Here is a 9388-nt window from a genome sequence, read left to right as displayed (position 1 = left end):
GAAAAGTTCGTATTTGTACCTTTTCATAACCGAATGTTTTAAACAGAACAGTAAAATAAAAGCCTGGAGACGAGACGGGGTGTGTGGAGTCAGTACAGCTTAGAACAGAGCATTTCAGTGGATTATGGTTCAGTTATGTTCCCTGACTGAAGGTACTGAGATGGACCCTTGAGGGTTCCACCCCAGTAATGAGGAGAACTGACCCAGAGACAGTTCAGTACCTTTATTTCTGAGAGTGTAAGAGCAGAATCTACACGCACTCAAGAGCACAAAGGTGAGAACAGGTCTGCGCTTTAAGAACACGTCATGAATCTGACGCAGACTTTTTCTTAGGATCTTTTTCAAGAACACACTTAAGAACATACTTAGGAAGACACTGGAGAACAAGTCTCAATGAGAACATAACTAACCCAGATATGAACCAACTGAACTTACAGTTTTAGTTCTAGTTCATTTCACACCTGCTGGAGAGACAGCTGGAACTGTCTATAATAACCACAATTAACGATTCGATGCTCTTTTTGGTCATTTTATGTCACTCTGAAGCATGTAAATCGACTTATTAGCTACCTGTGCTTGTTAATTAGCTTAATTTAATGACCGATGTGAAAACATAATCCTTTATTAGTCCCATAACGAGGAAATTCTCTAGGAGGTGCACCGTTCCTGGAGGTACTGCAATACCAGGTCGATGCGTGGAGCTGACGGAGCAAGCTCCTCTCCCGTCTCCCTGTTCTAAAAATCAATTTAACCTCTTCAACTCCTTGAGACCACCGGTGGTTCCAAAACGCACTTCATCATATTCTTCATAACCTTCATATTTCATAAGCTACATTCTAAAGGTGGGGGTCGTATGAGAGCTGTAACTGTCTTCTTTCCAGTCAAATAGATGGTGATGTAATTTTAAACCCTTATAATAAAAGAAGCTGAACTCTTTTTTTTCTACTGAAAGTCGACCCATTTTTCACAAATCTGGGCTATAAACTATAAACAGATGGCGTCTCTTCAGTGATCTGCTCTGTAAACGTTATTTTTATAAAATAATACGAAGAGCGTCTAAGATTTTTGGCTTTCAGCAGTAAATTGTAAGCATATAGCAATATGTGTTTAATAAAACAGATGTTCTGTTAATTTGAGGGGAGCTTTTAAAAAATAAATAATAAATAAGTTACTGAATAATTTGCCTTAAGATTTGGTCATGTAAATTCAGATGGAAAACCAAAATACACCCTGGTCAATAAGTGTGCTCACTGCTGTGTGTTCACTAGTGTGTGTGGTGTTTCACTGCACGGATGGGTTAAATGCGGAGGTGAAATTTCCCCATATTGGGACTAATAAGGGTCACTCATCTAATTAATTGTCATCAGGTCCTTTCCATGATGACCATGTGGACAGTGTTTCTCCAGAATGTCCTGTCTTCTGTTTGGGTCTTCAGGCTTCTGAATGTCTGATTCATGATTCCTCTGATTGTTTCCTTCCATCTTCATCTTGTTTGTAGAAAAGAAGACAGTCCCCTGATGTGAGAGCATTCACTTTGTCAGAACATTCCAAATTCATTCACAATGAGGTAAATCAGGAATACAAGTATTGGGAATATGTATTCAGATTACTGAAATTAGCACCTGTATTTAGAGTTTTATAAAGAAAGTATTCAGGATAAAAGTTACTTTTAGAATACTGACCCACTTATTTAGAAAAAGAAACGCCATCAGTGTAAAAGGAAACTCAATCTAAAAAGGAACTCATTTAATGGCTTCTTTACAAACACTGATTTTCTTGCTAAAGCCTGAGTAGACTGATAAATCAATGTGATCAGTTATTAATCTCAGTGTTACTGAGCTCTGCTAAAGCCTGAGTAGACTGATAAATCAATGTGATCAGTTATTAATCTCAGTGTTACTGAGCTCTGCTAAAGCCTGAGTAGACTGATAAATCAATGTGATCAGTTATTAATCTCAGTGTTACTGAGCTCTGCTAAAGCCTGAGTAGACTGATAAATCAATGTGATCAGTTATTAATCTCAGCGTTACTGAGCTCTGCTAAAGCCTGAGTAGACCGATAAATCAATGTGATCGGTTATTAATCTCAGTGTTACTGAGCTCTGCTAAAGCCTGAGTAGACCGATAAATCAATGTGATCGGTTATTAATCTCAGTGTTACTGAGCTCTGCTAAAGCCTGAGTAGACCGATAAATCAATGTGATCAGTTATTAATCTCAGCGTTACTGAGCTCTGCTAAAGCCTGAGTAGACTGATAAATCAATGTGATCAGTTATTAATCTCAGCGTTACTGAGCTCTGCTGAAGTCTGAGTAGACTGATAAATCAATGTGATCAGTTATTAATCTCAGTGTTACTGAGCTTTTTGAAGGATGATCAAATGAATACTCTCTGCAGTAGTGGACCCTGCTAAAGCGATCACACTTTATTTGGATGGTTCCTTATAGATGATCTACAGCTAGTTAAATTATTAACAAACTTTCTGGTGATACTTAGTTGATTATCGACAACATTATGGTTAAGGTTAGGTTTAGGAGTAGGTGTAGGTTTTACCTTGAGGTCAGGGTTAGGTTTAGGATTAGGGATAGGTTTAATGGAATCTACATTTTGTGAGTTCATGTTAAAAATGTTTTTGCTGCGATACACACACCAATGCGCTGGGTCACTGTTTGAATTTACTCCATGCCAGTTTTAATATTTCTTAGTTACCTTGCTACACCCAGGTCACTGTCACACCTACCTGTTTGATGTGGACCTATCAAAGTTCTTCTTTAGGTCAGCCTGTTTTCATGTGAACACTCCACCCATTTTCAGGTTCCTCGCCAATAAGAAAGAAGCAGAAATCAAGAAAAGTTTTTTTTATTTTTTTATTTTTGCTTTGTTTTGAGATGAACATAGATATTAAACCTCTCTGTGTTATATTTTCTATCTACATTTTTATATTTTTAAAGTGGGAGGTGTGAGAGTAACAGAGTGATAGCATCCCTGCAAAAATTTCGGAACAAAAAGAAAAAAACAGTATCACAAAAACTCTCATGAACAAGTTTATAGACACATGTAATGAAATCTGAAAGCTGCTTTTAGTTAGCAAATCAGTGGCCTAGCTGCATTTTTCACTGCTGTTTCACTGCCAGCTGTTTTTTTTTTCTTTTTCCTTTGAAACCACAAATTTTGTCCTACTACTTTTGGAGCTGTGGCGCCACCCCTGATTCTGTCTGTTCTGTTTGTATTTACAGTAAATCGAGCTGCTTCCATGCTGACTAGACTAGTTTTCTACCTGGAAGTACAGTCAGCCTTTATGTTTACATTCTGGTTTGGTTTGGTCTGTAACAGACCATATTTTTTATGAGGGATCCTTTTACTTATATGGCAAGTCTTGGACCACCCCCACCCACCCCACAGCCCCCCACTCCATTCCGATGGAATCTATAGGGTAAGATTGATCACCATTGACAGCAATTTTAATTTATTAATTTATAAAGCAGAAAACATTCTGACTCACATCCCACTGAAGTATCTGCCCATTTTCTTCTATTATAAATTATTTTGAAGTTGCCAGGTTTTCTGTTCTTTTACTAAGCTCAGGGTTACATGTTGAAATTATTGTCCACAGTATTGTCCACAGTATTTTCCACAGTACGCCATAGATTTGGACAGAGATTAGCTTTTGTTATTGGAGTACAAAACTCTAACAACAAAAAGTGGTCATTAGAGAGGTCAGCACTATGTTCTGGGCACAATAACCCATAAATTAAAGCATGTACGCCTCACGGTCGTCTTCTGAAACAGGATAAGACTTTGAATTGGACATTACAGTCGATTCCAGTCATGATGCCTGAGTAGTATCTCAGTGTTACTGAGCTTTTTGAAGGATGATCAAATGAAGACTCTGCAGTAGTGGATGTGTGAGTGATAAGTTTCGCATCAGTGTTGTACCAGACTCTTGGGGGATTGTGGGAGCAGCAGTGGACTGAAGAGCCAGAAAAAAATGTTGAGAATTTTCAGAGTTGAATTTAAATGATAAGCAAATTTTTCATAACTGTATAAAATTAATTTTCTGACTATAAAATTGAGCAAAAACAATAAAGCATTTTTTAACCATTTATCTCATCAATATGTACTCTAAATGTATTCTACTTCTGAATGTATTCTACTATGCTGTGAGGGGTTCTGCTGTGCCCAGGAGGAAGACTGAATGTGCATTGCTGTGAACAATGCATGCCAAAGCCTCACCTCGCTCAGTCTCTCTGCTGAAGATGCACCCTTGGAACTGCTATTTGGCTGCCCGTCAGGGTCACAGTGTACCCACAGTGTGATACAGCGAAGAGTTGCTGCACCAAGGACATGGCCCTAAGACAGGACTGGGGACATCTGCTGCCAAGGAGCGGGACTTGTGCTGGCCGGGGTGGTGGACAAGCTGGGACGGACTCTGCGCGCCCCAGGGACTTTGTTTGGGCTGTGTGGTGTCGAGAGGAGGCCGCCCTACCTAGGCGGTGTGGCCATGCAAAGTGGCTCTTGGGAGGCGTCACACTCTCGGTTAAAAAGGACACTTGTAGCTGTTGTTGTCTACCCTCCTTGTCTGTTATGTCCTCCAACGGTTCCCCTCACTGGACCATTTATTGCTGCCTGTTCCAAATAACAGAGCTTTTGCCCGTATGAGCAAAGTTGTCTGTGTTTTCTTTGCATTCCTTTTTTATGTGTTGTAATGAAAAACATTACTGAAAACATTTAGTACACTCAGTATTCAGCCAGCACTACTTTTTTGAAGTACAACAGCAAATACTTTAATTCTATTTGAATAAAGAAGGTAGTGCTAACTCTCAGAAGAACATTCTAGGTACAACAACAACAACAACAACAACAACAACAACAACAAAAAAACTTTCCACTGAAAATATTAATAGAACATTGCATCTAATATTCTCAGAATATTTTTAGAGCTTTTTCTACAAAAAGTTTCTACAGAATTTCCTGTCTTCTGTTTAGGTCTTCAGGCTCCTGAATGGCTGATTCATGGTTCCTCTGATTGTAACTGGTCATCCTCTTTTACTATTAGCTCTTCCAATCATAGCAGTATGTCCCACTGAAGTGGTTCTTCTCCAAAATAAGAGCAACAGTTTGGTTATCTGGGTTTCAAGTGAGAGGTCAGGCCTGATCTGTTTGTTTTCTTTGCCGTCCAAGGAACTCTCAAAAGTGTTCGCCAACACCAAGTTCAAAGGCGTCTATATCTGATTTATCTTCTTTATTGTCCAGCTCTTACGTCCATAAATGACCACCCTGCTAAAAAAAGGGTCACACTTTATTTGTATGGTCCCCTATTACGGCAGTGTTTTAGGGCCACTGGTAATAAAAATAAAAATAGTAGACTTTGAGAATAAAGTCATAATATTTCAAGAAAAAAGTCGTAATATTTTGAGAATAAAGTCATAATATTTGGAGGATAAAGTGGGCTAACTGTAGGGGGGCTAACTGTAGGGGGGCTGCCATAATGCGTTGGGGTCCTGGTTGCTGTACTGTAGGGGGGCTGCCATAACGCGTTGGGGTCCTGGTTGCTGTACTGTAGGGGGGCTGCCATAACGCGTTGGGGTCTCGGTTGCTGTACTGTAGGGGGGCTGCCATAACGCGTTGGGGTCTCGGTTGCTGTACTGTAGGGGGGCTGCCATAACGCGTTGGGGTCTCGGTTGCTGTACTGTAGGGGGGGCTGCCATAACGCATTGGGGTCTCGGTTGCTGTACTGTAGGGGGGGCTGCCATAACGCGTTGGGGTCTCGGTTGCTGTACTGGCGCCGGAGCTCCACTCACTCCTGTCTCTCTGTGGATCATTCTGATCATCATTCTCACTGTCTGTGAAACTTCATGCCCTCTTTGAATGGGGGGAGATGGAGCCCCCGATAGCCGTGTAGACGACCCTGCCTGAGATTCTCCTTCAACAACACAGACAGACAGTTTCCTCCGAGTCCGTCTGGCTCTTTATTCTAGATAAACACAGTTTCCTGCTCAGCCGTTTCAGCCGGTTCTTATACTAATAACAGGCTGGTGCTGATGTGCAGGAGAGACAGGGAGGCTGAGTGTTTCTTTATGGGTGAATCGATACGAAAGTAGAACTCCACCAACTCACCGCCCCTCATTTAACACCAGGAGGCGCTGCCTTCACTTCGCAAAGACTTTGGCCACAATATTGACCTTTCCTGGTATTAATGCCACTTTAATGTCGGAATTCTACGACTCTTTTCTCGAAATATTACGACTTTTTTCTCGAAGTCTCCTATTTTAATTTTTATTAACCGTGGCCCTAAAACGCCGTCGTACCCTATAGATGATCTACAGCTAGTTAAATTATTAACAAACTTTCTGGTGATAGTTGATTATCGACAACATTATGGTTAGGGTTAGGTTTAGGAGTAGGTGTAGGTTTTGCCTTGAGGTTAGGGTTGGGTTTAGGATTAGGATAGATTTAATGGAATCTTTCACACACATCTCCAAGTTCAGTTGCATTTAGTATATGTTTATTTGAATGTTAGTTCAAGACTGACACTAATAGACTGAGCATCTACAAAGCATCTACAGTGGACCATCCAAAAACGCCATGAATTCTATGCTGGTCCAAGCTGGTCTGTGCTGGTTTACGTTGGTCTAATGCTGGTCTGGTGCTGGTTTAGCTGGTCAGCCAGCATACCAGAACCAAAACACAACATATACTGTGTTTCTGGGGTCCAACAATGCTGTTCTATTTTGTTTTTTTCTAGCAGGGCACAAAGAACACAAAAAAACTGGACTATACTGATCTTGAATCATGTGTGGAACCAAATAAAGCTTCATTTTTTGTCTGTCGAATGTGAAAATATAAACAGATCCACTGGTTTTGTGGCTGCTAGCATAAAGGCTAAATGTGTTAGCTTCTTGGGTCTTGTTTGTCAAACTCTCTACAAGTAACAGTTCTAAAAATGGCAATCAATACATCAACACACCACTGTACACTCTTAAAAAAGATCTTCAAGGGTTCTTTGGCTAAGAAAATTAATATATATAAAACCATGAACACTCAAACGAACCTTTGCATGATTAAGGGGTTCTTTGAATCATGAAAATGTAGAAAGATGAAAAGGGTCCAATATAGCACCAAAATGGTTCTTCTATTGTTACAAGCATACATGCTGGTGCTCCTTAGCAGATAGACAGACAGATAGACAAATAGATAGATAGATGAGGTGGTAGAGCTCTTAATCTTCTCTGCAGGCAGCCACCTACACTTGAGCCCTGCCCTTAGCTAATGTTGGTTAGTGTAGGTTTTTTTTCTCTGTTTTTAATAAAGGAATAAAGTTGATTCTACTTTTTTAAAGGTTATACCTTTCCGCTTTTGATGTTTAAAGCAGGACATACTGTGTTGTGGAAATTTTAAGCTTGAAGAAAGATTATATCTTATGTCCTTCGGTTTAAACAATTGATTCTGTCTTTTTTAAAGGTATATTTGTGTGTGGTCAAAATATATATATATATTTTTTTTGAGAGGCACATTCTGGTTTCATATTTAAAATAAATAAATAAATAAATAAATAATCTATGGTGCAAACGTATCTCAGAGCATTGCCTTGCACTCTTTTGGTCACATATATTTTTATGTTTTTGAAGTGGGAAATGTGAGAGTAACAGTGTGACTGCATCCCTGCAAAATTTCTGAACAAAAAAATACTATATCACAAATCTCTCATGAACAGGTTTATAGACATGTTATTAGCATGAAAGCTACTTTTATTCAGTGGCCTAGCTGCATTTTTCACTCCAGCCAGCTGGTTTTTTTTTTCTTTTTCTTTTTCTTTTGAAAGCAAAAATTTTGTCGTACTACTTTTGGAGCTGTGGCGCCACCCCTGATTCTGTCTGTTCTGTTTGTATTTACACTAAATTGAGCTGCTTTCATGCTGACTAGACTAGTTTTCTACCTGGAAGTACAGTCAGCCTTTATGGTTGATCTATAGTAGACCATCTATCTTATGAGGGGTCCCTTTACTCTTATGGCATTCTTGGACCACCCCCACCCACCCCACTGCCCCCCACTCAATTGAAAACACTTGAATCTATAGGGTAAGACTGAATACCATAGACAAATATTTAAAATCAGAACAGATAAAGAACAGAAAACATTCAGACTCACATCCCACTGAAGCATCTGCCCATTTTCTTCTATTATAGTATAGATATTTTTCTGTATGTTCAGATTAACATTATAGTCCACAGTAATCGACTGTACGCCATAGATTTGGACAGAGATTAGCTTTTGTTATTGGAGAACAGAACTCCAATAACAAATAGCAGTCATTAGAGAGGTCAGCACTATTTTCTATGCACAATAACCCATAAATTAAAGCATGTATCCCTCACGGTCGTCTTCTGAAACAGGATAAGACTTTGAATTGGACATTACAGTCGATGCCAGTCATGATTCCAAGTCTGTGCCACAGTCTGGTTTGTATTCCTTCTGTCATGTTCTGATTTATGCGCCCTTTGTTTTGGCTGGCATTAGGAAATAAACAGTTTGAAAAAAGAGCTCTCTGCTGTCCGAACGCTGAGAAAAGCCACCGCAGCCGTTCCCACTCCGTGTCCCTCTCAGCTCCACGGCCCAGAATTAACATGGAAACATTCCAGAATCACCTCTACTCACAGAAAAATCACGTGATCAAATGTTTACCAGTTGCATGTGATATTATATCCCAAACACTGCAAAAACAATCTTTAAAAACAGGGTCAGCTTTCTGACTAATCAGGGTCAGCTTTCTGACCAATCAGGGTCAGCTTTCTGACCAATCAGGGTCAGCTTTCTGACCAATCGGGGACAGATTTTCTGACCAATCAAGGCTGAGCTTCTGACCAATCAGGGTCAGCTTTCTGACCAATCAGGGCTGAGCTTCTGACCAAACAGGTACAAACTTCTTACCAATCAGAGACAACCATCTGACCAAACAGGGACAGCCTTCAGACCAATCAGGGCTGAGCTTCTGACCAGTCTGGGATTTTTCCATTTCTTTAAACTTTTTATTGAAACACCTTCTTAGATACAATTACAAGAAGTAAAAACCATCTAAAAGTAACATAAGCTTTGTTATAATGTACTTACAACAATCACAATATGAGAAATATTAGATACATTTATTACATTTAAGATGATTTCACTCACCATGATAGCTTTCTGACCAATCACGGACAGTTTTTCTGACCAATCAAGGCTGAGCTTCTGATCAATCAGGGTCAGCCTTCTGACCAATCAGGGCTAAACTTCTGATCAATCAGGGTCAGCTTTCTGACTAATCAGGGTCAGCTTTCTGACCAATCGGGGACAGATTTTCTGACAAATCAAGGCTGAGCTTCTGACCAATCAGGGTCAGCTTTCCGACCATTT

At 39.8% G+C, this 9388-nt stretch overlaps 1 pseudogene; it reads right to left on the bottom strand.

Moving 5' to 3' along the window:
* Nucleotides 1-650: 650 nt before the first annotated feature.
* LOC118802142 lies at nucleotides 651-781 on the bottom strand (annotated as a pseudogene).
* Between the last annotated feature and the right edge of the window lie 8607 nt (nucleotides 782-9388).

The sequence above is a fragment of the Colossoma macropomum genome, unplaced genomic scaffold (genome assembly GCF_904425465.1).
Source record: "Colossoma macropomum unplaced genomic scaffold, Colossoma_macropomum, whole genome shotgun sequence".
Classification (NCBI taxonomy): domain Eukaryota; kingdom Metazoa; phylum Chordata; class Actinopteri; order Characiformes; family Serrasalmidae; genus Colossoma; species Colossoma macropomum.
This window is presented reverse-complemented; position numbering and strand designations above follow the sequence as displayed.